The sequence below is a fragment of the Pyrus communis genome, chromosome 16 (assembly GCF_041283825.1).
Source record: "Pyrus communis isolate YQ-2024b chromosome 16, ASM4128382v1, whole genome shotgun sequence".
Taxonomy (NCBI): Eukaryota; Viridiplantae; Streptophyta; class Magnoliopsida; order Rosales; family Rosaceae; genus Pyrus; species Pyrus communis.
This window is the reverse complement of record NC_142580.1, coordinates 27,114,081-27,129,358: the sequence shown is the minus strand read 5'-3', so window position 1 is coordinate 27,129,358 and position 15,278 is coordinate 27,114,081.

The following is a 15,278-nucleotide window of genomic DNA, read 5'->3' as shown; positions in this document are numbered from 1 at the left end:
AATACAAAATAAATCTCAATATAAATCAGCACATTATATAGCAAGCTATGTGGCGCAACCTGGTATCTTAAAAAACAAAACAAATTGGGTCATTTTGAAATGGCATGTGGGGTGGGGTGGGATGGGTGAGAGAGAAAGTCTCTCTTCTTCCTCTCTCTTCTTCTTCGTTAGAACCTAAATAGAACTCCATTTTTAGAAGCTACGAAATGCAAATCTTCATTCCTACTTTCTTTGGCCTAGGTACTTTGAAAAAAATAAAATGAAGAGAGAGAGCCCGCACGCAGGGAAACCTAGAAGGCCAGAAAACCAAATAGAACTTCATCATTTTCGAAGGGGCCAGAGGGGCGGAGCCACTATTTCTGGGCTTGTTTTTGGGTGATGAGAGGTATGGCCGCCTCTCCTTGCCCTTGTGTAGCTTATGTGAAAACCCGTTCCCGGATTTCACTACTTAAAATTACATATTTTGTATTCTTAGTTTCGATGTGTTTATAATTACTGCGCATAGTTTTTTTTTTTTTTCCCGATAAATAAAAGGACCAAAATACCCTAGTGGATTAAACGGAATTCTACGAGGTTGTATTTGATCCCTACATATTTTTCCAATTATCTTTACATATTTAGATAGCACTCGTTGATACGAACGTGTGAGCGCAAATGGAATCTAGTTTGGAGTTATAACGAAGAAGTTATAAACACACAAACATAGGGGAAAAATGGTCATTTAATTATTATCTAAAAGGCTCTAGATTTGCCGAAGCAATGATATGGTGCCACGTGTGTGGCCAAGATGGAAATATGAGAAGAGAAAGGAGGGAAATGAGGGAATGGGCGGACAAATCGGAAAGACGGAAAAATGAGTGAACCAATGGGAAGAGAAGAAATGAGGGAAATGAAAGAGATGAGAAACCAGCTAACCCGCTTTCCCTCTTTTTGACTTGCGACCCGACCCGATGGAATCCATGATTCCCGATGGCTTTCACAGTGATTTTTTTGGTGAATTGAAGCTACTCACCTCCTGGAATTGACCTAGCATCCTATCCTTTTCCGTTTCCACTCAAAAACCAATGGAATTTGGCCTTGATTTTGTGAAATCCGCACAGTGGGTACGATGGGTTCTTGGTGGTGATTCACCAAACTTGAAGCTAACTTCATCAACCACCACCACCAATAGACTTCCCTCAACCAATAGAACAAAGCCCAAGCAGTGGTGGAGGCGTCGAAGATTGTTTTGGAGTCGAATCATGAACACCCAATTCTAGGGTTCCAACGGATCAAGACAATTTTCAGGTATTTTTCGGCTGACTTGGACTTCGGCCCAAGTGTGAAAGTTGTTCCTCTCATTGAGTACTATTTTCCTGTAAAACTTGGCCAGTGGGCTGATGATGCCTTTTTAAGCTAAATTAGATGTCCTGATTTTATATTCGATATCCGCTTAATGTGATTTAATTGTTTGAACATATTTTCATTATGGTACGCCACTTGTTCTTTATATGAATCGATAATCCAACCGTTGGATTGTCACCAAACTTTAATGTGTTATAGTACGTAATATTTGAACACCTTAGGAACTTACGGATCGGGAATCTAAGATGCGGATCTTCCCAAATTGAACTTCCAAGTTTGTAAAACCAAATGTTGACCGCCACTTAATTTTAGCGATTGGCGGAGATCCGGCCATTGGATCGTTCTTAAATTTTACGAAATTGTTCTAGAAGATTAATGAGACTCTTGGTAAGTTATGAATCATAAATCAGTGGGCAGATGTTCTCGATCGAACTACGTAGGATTGTGGACCCCACCGTTGACTTTTGGTCAATATGATTTGAATTGTTCTTAAATACTAAAATTAGTACTACTAGAGACTACGTGAAGTCTAGTGAGCCTACATTGATTAGTGAGTGACTTTAATATATGTGATATGGTTATGACCTAGTTTTCGTATTTAATATCCTTTGTGGATTTGACTTGGTTATATAAATGTGATTTCTATTAAAATGTATTTTTATATTTGGCCATCGATCTATTGTTATGAAATGTGATTCAATTTGTGGATTGGAAATATTTGTGAAATGTGATTTGACGTGCATATTTGAAATGTGGTTTGATTTGCATGATTAGTATGATGTGATGAAATGTGAGGGCTAGTAGTAGGCCGTTGACCCATAGCCATGGGGTTTATTGCTTCGAAGCTTGTTTCATATCTTATTTCATTGACCATTCTAAATTGTGTAACTTGTGCTTTGTTTCATTTCCTGTTTTGTTGAGCTTTTATAAATTGAGTAACTTCATACATGTCTTGTTTCTTCGAGCCGATGATATGTTCCTTGGACTTCTGCTCGGTTCCATTGACTGATCTAGAACTGGGTTCCTCTAGGGTTCTGTTGAGTAGTGTGGTTCCCTTCTCCGTTTGGATTCCGTTGAGTGATTCGGAATCGTATCCTGCCTTAGATTTCATTGAGTGGTCCGATATCCATTGTGCTCGGCGATTTCGTTGAATGGTTTGGAATTGTATCCACTCGGATTCCGTTGAGAGGTCCGGAATCCCTTTTACTCTACGATTTCGTTGAGTGGTTTGGAATCGAATCTTGGTTTGGATTCTGTTGAGTGGTCCGGAATCCTTCTTGGTATTTTGGTTCCGTTGAGTGGTTTGGAACCCGATGTTGTTGGATTTCGTTGAGTAGTCTAAAATCACATTCTTCAAAGATGTAGGCTTTGGCCAAACTGTGTCACTCTAACCCTGCATTTTGGTGCATTGTATGAGTTATTGATTGATGTGATTGTGTAATGGTGTTGGAAAGCATATGTGTATGTGAATGGCATACCTGTGTGAATGGAAAGATGACAACTCTTGTTTGGCTTATGGTTGATGTGTAGTGTGGTACTCTATATTTTTTGCTAGGAAGTGTTTTACAAAATTTTCAGAGTTTAACAAATAGTGAACTACAAATGGCTTGATCCTGTCGGAGGGTACGTCAGCAGTCTAACAAAGAGGTTAAATGCAGTCATAAAGTATACAAAAAATTACTATGCAATTCGAATCTTGAGTTGTGCTTTGTCCATATCCCAGAGGCGGGATATGTTAGATATACGGGTACTTGGTGATGTCACGTGTCGATCAGGGACATTTGTCAGGATTGGGGCGTGACAACTTTTTGTGGTATTAGAGCTTAGGTATTAGGTCTCAGTACCTTTACTTGTGGATGTTAATAATTGTGTCATGGAATTGGTATTGTCTTTGATGACATGGCTATGTTTATGAATATTTTTGCATGGTGAATTGAAGTTTGGAACTGTTGAACTTGAGGTTAGTTTAATCTGAGAATAGATGAAGTGTGAACGCCATTCAATGCATTGTTATTAGTGGAATTATTACAGGTTGAGTAGGTGGGGTTGACAATGGAAATTTCAAGGACGAAATTTTTATAAGGGGGGAAGGATGTGAAAACCCATCCCCGGATTTCACTATTTAAAATTACGTATTTTGTACTCTTAGTTTTGACACGTTTATAATTATGGCGTATAGTTTTTTTTTTTTTCAATAGGTAGAAGGACAAAAACAGCCTAGTGGATTTCATCCCTTGAAATCAACATATCCCTTGAAATCAACATAGCATCATATCTTCTTCCATTTCCACTAAAAAACCAACGGAATTTAGCCTTGATTTTGTTAAACTTGTGCGATGGGTGCGACAGCTTCTTGGCGGCGATTCACCAAACCTGAAGCTAACTCCATCAACCACCACCACCAATAGAATTCCCTCAACCTCAGGAACAAAGACCAATCAGTGGTGGAGAGTTTGAAGATTGTTTTGGAATCGAATCAAGAACACCCAATTCTAGGGTTTTGACGGATCGAGGCAGTTTTCAGGTATTTCCTTGCCAAATTGGACTTCGGCCTAGGTATGAAAGTTGTTCCTCTCATTAAGCTCAATTTTCCTGTAAAATTTGGTAATTTATAGAGTTAGTCACAAAATTGGGTTTATGTTCGCCGGAAACAGCGACCTTCGGCGGTGTGTGGCCAATCGGCCGACGATGCCTTTTTAAGATAAATTAGATGTTCTGTTTTCAGGTTTGATATCTTCTTAATGTGATTGGATTGTTTGAACTTATTTTCATTATGGTACGCCACTTGATCATTATATGAATTGACCATCCGATAGTCGGATCATCATTAAACTTTAGTGTGTTATAATACATAATTTTTGAGAACCTTCAGAACTTACGGATTGGGAATTTGACATACGAATCTTCCCGAATTGAACTTCTAAGTTTGTAAAACCAAACGTTGACCGCCACTTAATTTTAGCGATTAGCAGAGATCCGACCGTTAGATAGTTCCTAAATTTTAGGACATTGTTCTAGAGGATTAATGAGACTCTTAGGAAGTTATGGCTCGGAAATCCATGGGTGGATGTTCCCAATCAAATTACGTAGGGTTGTGGACCTCACCGTTGATTGAGTGTTGACTTTTGGTCAGCATGTTTTGAATTGTTCTTAAATACTAAAATTTGTACGACTAGAGACTAAGTGAAGTCTAGTGGGCCTACATTGGTTAGTGAGTAACTTTAATATATGTGATATGGTGATTACCTATTTTCGTATTTAAAATCCTTTGTGGATTTGACTTGGTTTTATAAATGTGATTTCTATTAAAATGTAGTTTTATATTTGGCCATCGATCTATTGTTATGAAATGTGATTCGATTTATGGATTAGAAATATTTGTGAAATGTGATTTGACGTGCATATTTGAAATGTGGTTTGATTTGCATGATTAGTATGATGTGATGAAACATGAGGGCTAGTAGTGGACTGTTAACCCGTTGCCATAGTGTTTGTTGCTTCAAAGCTTGTTTCATATCTCATTTTATTGTTCTATTTCTCGTTTCATTGACTATTCTAAATTGTTTAACTTGTGCTTTGTTTCATTTCTTATTTCGTTGAGTTTTATAAATTAAGTAACTTGATTCATGTCTTGTTTCTTTGAGCCGTTGATATGTTCCTTGGACTTTCGTTCGGTTCTGTTGAGTGATTCGGAACTGGGTTTCGTTGGGGTTCCGTTGAGTGGACCAGTTCCCTGCTCCTTCTGGATTCCATTGAGTGGTCTGGAATCCCTCGTGCTCCGAAATGGTATCCTGCCCTGGAGTTCATTTAGTGGTCTGATATCCATTGTACTTCGTGATTTCGTTAAGTGGTCCGGAATCGTATGCACTCATATTTCGTTGAGAGGTCCGAAATCCCTTCTACTCCGTGATTCCGTTGAGTGGTCTAGAATCGTATCCTGGCTTGGATTCCTTTGAGTGGTCTAGAATGTTCTAGAATCGTATCCTGGCTTGGATTCCGTTAAGTGGTCTGGAATCTGGCTTGGTGTTTTGGTTCCGTTGAGTGGTCTGAAACCTGATGTTGTTGGATTTAGTTGAGTGGTCCAAAATCACATTTTTCATAGATATAGGCTTCGGCTAAACTACGTCACTTTAGCCCTGCACTTTGGTGCATTATATGTGTTATTGATTGATGAGATTGTGGAATGGTGTTGGAAAGCATATGTGTGTGTGAATGGAATACTTGTGTGAATGGAAAGATGGCAACTCTTGTTTGGCTTATGGTTCATGTGTAGTGTGGTACTCTATGTTTTCTGCTAGGAAATGTTTTACAAAAAGTTCAGAGTTTAACAAATGGTGAACTACAAATGGCTTGATCCTGTCGGAGGGTACGTAGGCAGTCTAACAAAGAGGTTAGATGCAGCCATAAAGTATACGAAAAATTACTACGCAATCCGAATCTTGAGTTGTGCTTTGTCCATATCCCAGAGGCGGAGTATGTTAGATATATGGGTACTTGGTGATGTCACATGTCAATCCAGGACGTATATCGAAATCAGGATGTGACAACGTTTTGTGGTATCAGAGCTTAGTTATTAGGTCTAAGTAGCTTTACCTGTGGATGTTAATAATTGTGTCATGGAATTGGTATTGTCTTTGATGACATGGCTATGTTATGATTATTTTTGTGTGGTGAATTGATGTTCGGAACTGTCAAACTTGAGGTTAGTTTAATATGAGAATAGATGAAGTGTGAACGCCATTCAATGCGTTGTTCTCAGTGGAATTATTGCAGTGTTGAGTAGGTGGGGGTGATAATGGAAATTTTGAAGACAAAATTTTTAGAAGGGGGGAAGGATGTAAAAACCCATCCCCGGATTCACTATTTTAAATTATGTATTTGGTATTCTTAGTTACAAGGTGTTTATAATTATGGCGCATAGTTTTTTCTTTTTTATAAGTAAAAAGACGAAAACGCCCTAGTGGATTAAGCAGAATTCTACGAGGTCGTATTAGATCCCTACATATTTTTCCACTTATCTTTACATATTTGGATAGCACTCGTCGATATGAACGCGTGAGCGCAAACGGAATGTAGTTTGGAATTATAACGAAGAAGTTATAAACAAACAAAGATAGGGGCAAAATGGTCATTTAATTATTATCTAGAAGGCTCCAGATTTGCTAGAGTGGTGATATGGTGCCATTTGTGTGGCCAGGATGGAATTATGAAAGAAGAAATGAGGGAAATGAGGGATTGGGTGGACAAATCGGAAGGAGGGAAAAATGAATGAACCAATGGGAAGAATAGAAATGAGGGAAATGAGAGAGAGAGAGGAGAAACCAGCTAATCCGCTTTCCCTCTTTTCGACCCTCGACCTGACCCGATGGAATTTATGATTCCTGACCCCTTTCACGGTAATTTTTCTGGTGAATTGAAGCTACTCACCCTCTGAAATCGACCTAGCATCCTATCATATTCCATTTCTTCTCAAAAACCAATGAAATTTGGCCTTGATTTTTTGAAACCCACATGGTGGGTGGGACGGATTCTTGGCAGCGATTCACCAAACCTGAAGCTAACTTTGCCAACCACCACCACCAATAAACTTCCTTCAACCTCAGGATCAAAGCCCAAACAATGGTGGAGGTGTCGGAGATTGTTTTGGAGTCGAATTAAGAACACCCAATTCTAGGGTTCTAACGGATGAAGGCAGTTTTCAGGTATTTCCAAGACGAATTGGACTCGGCCCAGGTATGAAAGTTGTTGCTCTCATTGAGCTCTATTTGCCTATACAATTTGGTAATTTTTAGAGTTAGTCAGAAAATTGGGTTTCTGTTCGCTGGAAACAGCCACCTTCGACGGTGCTTGGGGCGGCTCGTGGCCAGTGGGATGACGATACCTTTTTAAGCTAAATTAGATGTCCTAATTTTAGATTCGATATCCGCTTAATGTGATTTGATTGTGTGAACTTATTTTCATTATGGTACGCCACTTGATCATTATATGAATCAATGATCTGACCGTTGGATCGTCACCAAACTTTAATGTGTTATAGTACATAATATTGGAGGACCTTAGGAACTTATAGATCGGGAATCCGACCTACAGATCTTCGCAAATTGAACATCTAAGTTTGTAAAACCAAACGTAGACCACCACTTAATTTTAGCGATTGACTGAGATTCGACCATTGGATCATTCCTAATTTTAAGACATTGTTCTAGATGATTAATGAGACTCTTGGGAAAATTAATTTTTCACAGGCCCTAAAAATCTCAAAGAGAATCCTGCCATGTGGTCCTAGGACCCTTCGAAGGTCTGAGTAACATCTAGTCAAGGTCTTTTAGGTGTTGGGGTGAGTAAACTATTTTGTATCTATTGTAGGATTATAATTTAGTCAACTTGTACTTACATGTGTGTGTGTGTGTGAGCCTCCTACAACTTGTAATTTGGATTATACTAGGGGTGGATCCATATAGGAACCCGAGTGGTCCTGGGACCCTTTTGGAGGTTGGAGAAATAGGTTGTGAAAGTCTTCTAGAGACCCTTCAAATGTCTAGTACATAATCATTTTGTTCCAACCAAGTGAGGGGCCGTCGGTATATCTCAATAATGGGTCAGAATTATTCGTCAGGCGGCCTTGATAGAATTCATTAGGGTCACTTGAAAACATAGACGAAGCTACATAAGGCCCGGGGGGCATCCACCCCCACTCAGTGTTTTGGGTGTGGAAAAAAAAAATTGTAACATGACAAGTAAAAATTTGATTTTGGTTCAAAATATTCCCGTTTCCTAACCTAAACCAAACTCAATTGAATTTTGGGGTGGGGGTGTTTATATATATGTTGGATTCAACTTATCAAGTATCATAATTTGACACAAAAATTTTACGCCACGAAGTATTTATATGAATTTACTTCATTTAATCATTTGGGGCATTACAATTTAGAATTTAGCTTTCTAATTTAGAGATTTTTTATTGGACTTGGTCCTCAAGAACTTAAAACCCATTATTTTACTTGGTTGTTTTAGGATGCCCCCAATAAAAAAAATTCGCTAGCTCCGTCCTTGTTTCAAAATACTCGGCATAAGTCAACATACAGCATACGAGCATGTTGGCTTGGCAAATATTAGAATTCTGATTCCACCAATGTTTAACTGTTGACACATGTTATCAGTTTACCACTAGCAACAAAGTCCACACCCATAATTTTCTTGGCGTTGAAAATACATTTATAAATTATAATTAATGGGACAGGAAAACTCAATTCAATCGATGTAATGTTCTTTTAAATTCTTTGATCCTTCTAAAATACCTTATACAAATGCAATAGGAAGGTTGTCTTTTTTCCTAGTTCAGGAGATCAATATTTTATCTTTCTTGAAGCTCAAAAATTTCATATGAAATCCAAGTGCATTCAACGGCCCAATTTGTCACATACCCGTGCGGAGAGCAACCCGACCATTAAAAGCCCTACTAATTAACAAAACAGACATGCCAAGATCGAACCTCGCCAATTATAAAGAGCAATCATGTCATAGCAAAGCTTTTTGAAGATCAACAACTAGAATTTGATAGCAGTCATCCATGCAGCGTGCATTTTTACCATGTCAAACTCTCACTGTAACAATAGTGTTATAGAAATTCAAAGCATGTTTGGTACGGCTAAAGTGTTAGAAATGTGCCCTAAAACCAATCATATGATGATACTTTATAGACATTTCACATGTTAAACTAATCTAGTTTAATATAAAGCTGTCTCATATAAATGTTATATGCTTAAACGATAAGTCCAAGGAATATGTAATTGGGAGAATGTGATCTAAAGAAGTTAGATTCAAGAGACCATTCTCTTTCTTATACATATCCCAAACGTTCCAGATCATAAGATTGCCAATTGGGCATTGACAGTCCGTTAAGATCAGTACGTGCTATGTCTTCTCTTAGGGAGAGTGACTAGTCTCGAGTCCACTGAACACCAAGACAAGCATGTAGGTGCTCAATAGAGAATGAGTCCACTGAACACAATCAACGAGGAGTTCTCTTACTCATGTCACATGAGAACTCATGGTTGGGATAATGCAAAGTAGTCCTTTGACCTGAGGCATCATAGTTGTCTTGTGGTTAGGTACTTGATCTTTGACTTGTCAAATTCAGTCCGTCAGAGGGTGTCCACGACATAGTTGGGGTTAAGCCACTTAGCCACGGAGGCAAATGAATGCGCAACAAGAGATCTCTAGCCTTCAAACCGTTTGAGGGAGAATACTCTATGATATGATTAAGAATCTATGGCCATCGTTTGAATGAGATTTAGGAAGTCATTCCAAATTACATTCAAGGTAATCATATAAGTAAGAGAATTACATTGGATAGTAGACATGAATAAACTATCAAACCAAACAATGTGGTCAACATTATTGTATTAGAGAAAGACCGTATTGCATTGTAATCCTAAATTGAATAGGTTCTCCACCTCTTCTGATTAGCTTGGGTAGCCATAACATATTGCTAGGTGTCACTCATGGTTTGTGGAAGCCCTAAGGGTGAGTAATCACTAAAGGGAGAATTGAAAGTAAGTTTCAATTCAGAATCAATTCGAAGAGTTCTGATCGCCCATTGCCTCGCTAAAAGGAACCTAATGGATCGTACACCGAGTAAGTTAGAGATTGAAGAAACAACGGAGATGAGTAAGGATAATTAAATGGTTTAATTATTTATGGCTAGGATTAATTAATATGTTAATTAATCAAACGAATATGTTCGTTATAGACCTCGGGTTCGTTTTGGGCCACAAGGCCCAATGGGTTTTGAATGTCAATCCCATTAACTCAAGTTGTATGAAAAATTGAAAACACAAAGGGCTTGAAAGCCCAATGAACCCTTAATGGTTGGCCATATAGAGAGGGATAGTGAATTTGCCTTAATTGCAAGTTTGCCACTTCATTGTGAGGTGGTATAAAGGCAACTTTATAGCCGTTTCATCCTTAGGGGTTTCCTAAAGGAAGAAAAGAGAACACAAAGCTCTCTCTTCTCTAATGAAGGCAAGCCACCCTAAAGGAACTTAGCTAGCAATCTTCCTTCCTCTAGGTCACTCATCTCTTCATCAATGCTCTCCTTGGTGTGGAGACTTAGAGGTTCTCTATTTTGGAAACTTGAAGAATCCATTCTACCATCCTCATCCAAGAAATCCATGGAGCTAAGAAGTACGGAATGAAGACCTTATCTCTTGGGTGATTAGTCTTTGCTTATACAAAGAGGAATCAACAAAGGTATAATATTTCTCAACTCACTTTGTTCTTGAGTTGAGTCTTGGTTCACCACACTCACTAGGCCTTGAATTCATGGGTAAAGTTTTGTTTTGAGTGGATACAAGCATTATTCCGCCTTTTAATTGTTAATTGCATACATAGATGTTGCTCAAATGAACTAGTTTTCACAAATATATCCTTCACAAAGAGTGTCTAAGGTGCTACATATATTGTTTAGGGTAATAAATGATGATTATATGGATAAGGGAATAATGACATTCTTCTATAGATGAATAGATGGGAGAAGTTATTGTCTTTGGTTGATGTGGAACTCTTAGGACATTGTTGTGGTGTTGAGATATGTCTCGGAGAAAGTGAGTTCCATGTGGAGGAAGTGAGAGCTTACCATTGGTTACAAGGTTAGTTAGTGGCACATGTTGCCACATGGAGTTGCTTCCCTTACCTTCCACTAACTAGTGGAGATGCTCAAAGTTGCAAGGTAAAACTAATTCCTCTCGAATCAACTTTGCTCCAAAATTGTTAAAAGTGCTATTTTTCTCTATAACAAGCAATAACTCTAGGTAAAATGGTAAAGCATGTCAAGTTCCATAAGGTTTGTTCTATCCCAAATGTAGAGACTATTGACAAAATGACCTTATTAGTGATGAAATTTCCCAGAAAGTTTGCTTCTCAAGAACATGTTTTCAAGAAATAAAAATCTAATGTCTTGGATGATTGTCTTCAACCTTCAAGGTATGAAGCACGTCCCCAAGATGGCATCAATCACCCTCCATATTCACCCATATAATATTCTTCTTTCTTGCATGTCGTAGAGCTTCTCCAAATGCAATAGCCTCAGCTATTTGGCGCTGGTGGAATCCATTTAATGCTTCTAGCTTGTACTTGAAGATTAGCATGGGTTGTGATAGGATCAGACATGAAAAAAGGGAAATTGAAAGAAAGTAAATGCCAAAAATGGAAACGTAATCAAAGTGAATTCATATCATTTCATTCATAGTCCTTGTACATCATAAAAGGGTTTAAATACATCCAAGAATAGTTAGGGTTTAGATGTAAATGGGCCTAATGGTATTCATATGTAATGGGCCTAATAGATAACAATAACAATAGGTAGTCCAATTGTTCTAACAAATGCCCAATAGCTTAAAATCGCATTAGTGCATCTTCCGATTTAAGAGGAATTCTCACATGAGCCAAATATTTTCCAATGTAAGAGGAATTCTCTCCTGCTCACGCGGGTCAAGCGCATTGTCTGTGTTGATGCTTACGACCTATATTGACAGTGTATTGACAACATATTGACAATTTAATGACAATATACAATAATATGATGGAGATATGTTGTCAATACACTATCAATACGGGTCATGCACAACTCATGTCACGACCAATGAGCGCAGAAGATAATTTATGTCTGATGTAAAGGCCATGCTTTAAAGAGTTAAATTTTTTTGGAACTGGGCTTTATATGATCGAATTTTCCATACAAATGGGGTAAGTTTTTGAGTCGCAGAAAGACGACTAATTTCAAGAACACGATGGTAAAAATGTCCAGCTCTCTCATCAATCATTGTGCACAGAATTGTAGCAGGTCATAAGTTCATCAAACACAAGGATCTATAGTAAATCGATAGAAGACTAGCCTAGTTTGATAAGACAGTGCACAGTCAAAACCCTAACGAATGTTCTGCAGAAAACCTACTTCATGGTTCATACACCCAAGATGGGTTAAAATTGGCGAACTCGAAACATCGTTGCCAACAACATGACTAAAAACATCTTCAAATTCTCATTCTATTGTTTTATTAGACTTCTCTTGATTCCGAGTAAGGTATTGAAGCTTGAATTCATCATTCTTCATGACAGTAAACGTCTTTCTCTTCCCTTCAAAGCAAAATAACTCACGTGCAAACCACAACTACAAAAAGAGGCTATTACTCGCGGTGTAAAAACCGACAAGAAACCCCAATTAATGTCGGATTTTTGGTAAAAATCCGACATCAAATCCAACGTCAAAGAGTGCAAAAAAAATTAAATTAACATAATATATTCTTATATTACTAAATATTATTAGTTTATGTTATATTTAATATTGTTAATTTAACAGAAATGCGTATAAATATTATTCATTTCCATTTTCTCCTAACAATTCAAGTGACAAAATTAATTAATTTGACTAAATATTTATTAATTTAACATAAATCGTAGCAATTTATCTAAATACTTAAATTAGAATTTTTAAATCAATAAACTTGTTTATTATACAATTTAAAAATTAAGGAATTTAGTGATAGAAACCTGGATTATGGAAAAATTTCGTCGTCGATCAATTCTTTGTGTACTCAACCAGCTCAAATAAAATCCCTGCAAAATTAAATTGTAAATTAAAATTAAATATAAGAGGAGAAAATAAAAATACTAAAAGCAAGAAAAACTCACTGTGAAGAAGAAGGAATTAATGAAGTTGGAAGAACAAATAAGAATGATGGGAGAGAGAAAGAACAAAACACAGCGGAGAGTCTATAAATTGGAAGAAGAAATAAGAAAGATACAAGAGAGGAAGAAGAAAACATGGGGAGGGTATATAAAGGCCACCAATATGTCGCCTACGACCGACACGGGGTTTCAAAATATTTAAAAAAATTTAAAATCCATGTCGGCTACAACCGACACAGGCTTTGAAAATATTTAAAAACTTTCATTAGTGTCGGGTAGAAGCAACACCAGTCTTCTTTTAACCGACGCTAACTTTATGTCGGTTACAAGTGACACTAGGTTTCAAAATATTTAATAAAAGTTAAAACCTATGTCGGCTACAACCAACAATGGCTTTGAAAATATTTAAAAACTATCATTAGTGTCGGGAAGAAGCGATACTGGTCTTCTTTTAACCGACACTAACGTTATGTTGGTTAAAAGCGAGACGGTTTTTTTTTATGCGACACCACTATTAAAACATATTAAAATCCATGTCGGTTATAAGCGACATTAACAGTTTATGTCGGTTATAATGGACAGTAATTCCAACACCATGTTAAATGGGTGTCGAAATGTCTTATCCACCGCTATGTTATATAAAATCAACACCAACCACCGACACAATAAAACCCTTTTGTAGTAGTGAACCACCAAATCACTTCCAGGCTCTGCCCCAGGTAAAGTCTCGACTACTTTCATCACTTCCTCAATGCTATAAGGTTCTGCAACTTTATTATTCATCCATGTGTCAGCATTCTTACTCAGCCATGCCAATAAGATGTTAAATATGTCGTGACAATTTTGCAGCACCTCCCAATTCTCTTTCCTTTGTTTCTTAGCTTCTGTACTCAGTGAATGAGAATGAGAAGCTCTCTTTTTTCCTCTATCTTCTGTTCGACATTGGACCATAATCCAACAGTTAATAGGTCTACACAGTTAATTTAAGGATTGCTTGGAATATAAATAAGATTAGGATTTAGTTAATAGCTAGAGTTTGTACCCCAAGTAAAGTTAATATATTCCGGATTTCCTTGGAGAAAAGGGCTCCTAATTCTATCTTATTTGGAATGAGATTTGGTGTATCAATTATCCTTGGACTGCAGAATAGTTCAAGTATAAAGGAGTCTTGAGTGTGCAGAAGACTTTGTTCAACTGACACATTATTTCGTAGGATTCCAATACGATTCTCACCGAAGGAGAAGTCCATGGTCAACTAACACATCTTTCCTACATGCCATGTTGACTTTGAGTACTTTATCAATTGAGCATAATTTATGAATTCTTCCACGTTAGTGTTTTTAGTTGTTTATGAAATATATAAAGTCTAGCAGTTGGTATTAGAGCAGGTCATAATACAACTAAAGACCTACTCAGAAAACCCTAAAAACTGATGTCTTGAATCGATGACATGTTTTAAGTTTTGCTCAATTTCCATAGTCATGTTTCACGGCAAAAAGAAATTGGTTTTCCATGTGAACTGGGGTTTTGATCTTACATCCAAATTGTGCACTTGGCAACACCATCACGCCGAACCTCCATGAAAACTGCATAACTTTTCCTGCATATAATTGCATGTACACGGCAACACCATCATATTGGATTAATCAGTGGAATTTGAGGATTATTATTAATAGGTTGTATAACCATTATATTTTAATCAAGAATATCTTTTAATAATCTTATGGTATGAATCTGGGGCAACTTTATCAAGAATAGCAGCAAATCGTGGATCAATCCTATAATAGTGGCATGCCGCATGCGGAGAAGCATATATATAAACCTATTTGTTTTATTTTTGTCGACACAGAGAATTTGGGAATGTAAATAGGCATATATATATATGTATATACACACAGTTCTTAGTTTAAATATTGATAAAATTCTTGCGAATGGCATATGGCATAGTCGTATAAATACTACATAATATGATGGAATAACATTTATTTTATCATGCTTGTATTCCAAAAAAAGAAAAGGTACACGGCCTTATTAGGTTTATCATCATTCAAGGTTATTGCTAATTTTTTGCAACGTGGAGAATTTAAGGATGTTAATAAGCATCAAGAATATATGCAGCAACCACAACTTATTTTAAAATATGGTTTTGACTTGAGTTCCTTATTCAAATATTGATAAATTACTTGCTGGAACGGTAGTACTAATGTACTTTGTTGCAGGTTCTTGGATAATCCACATACGTTGTA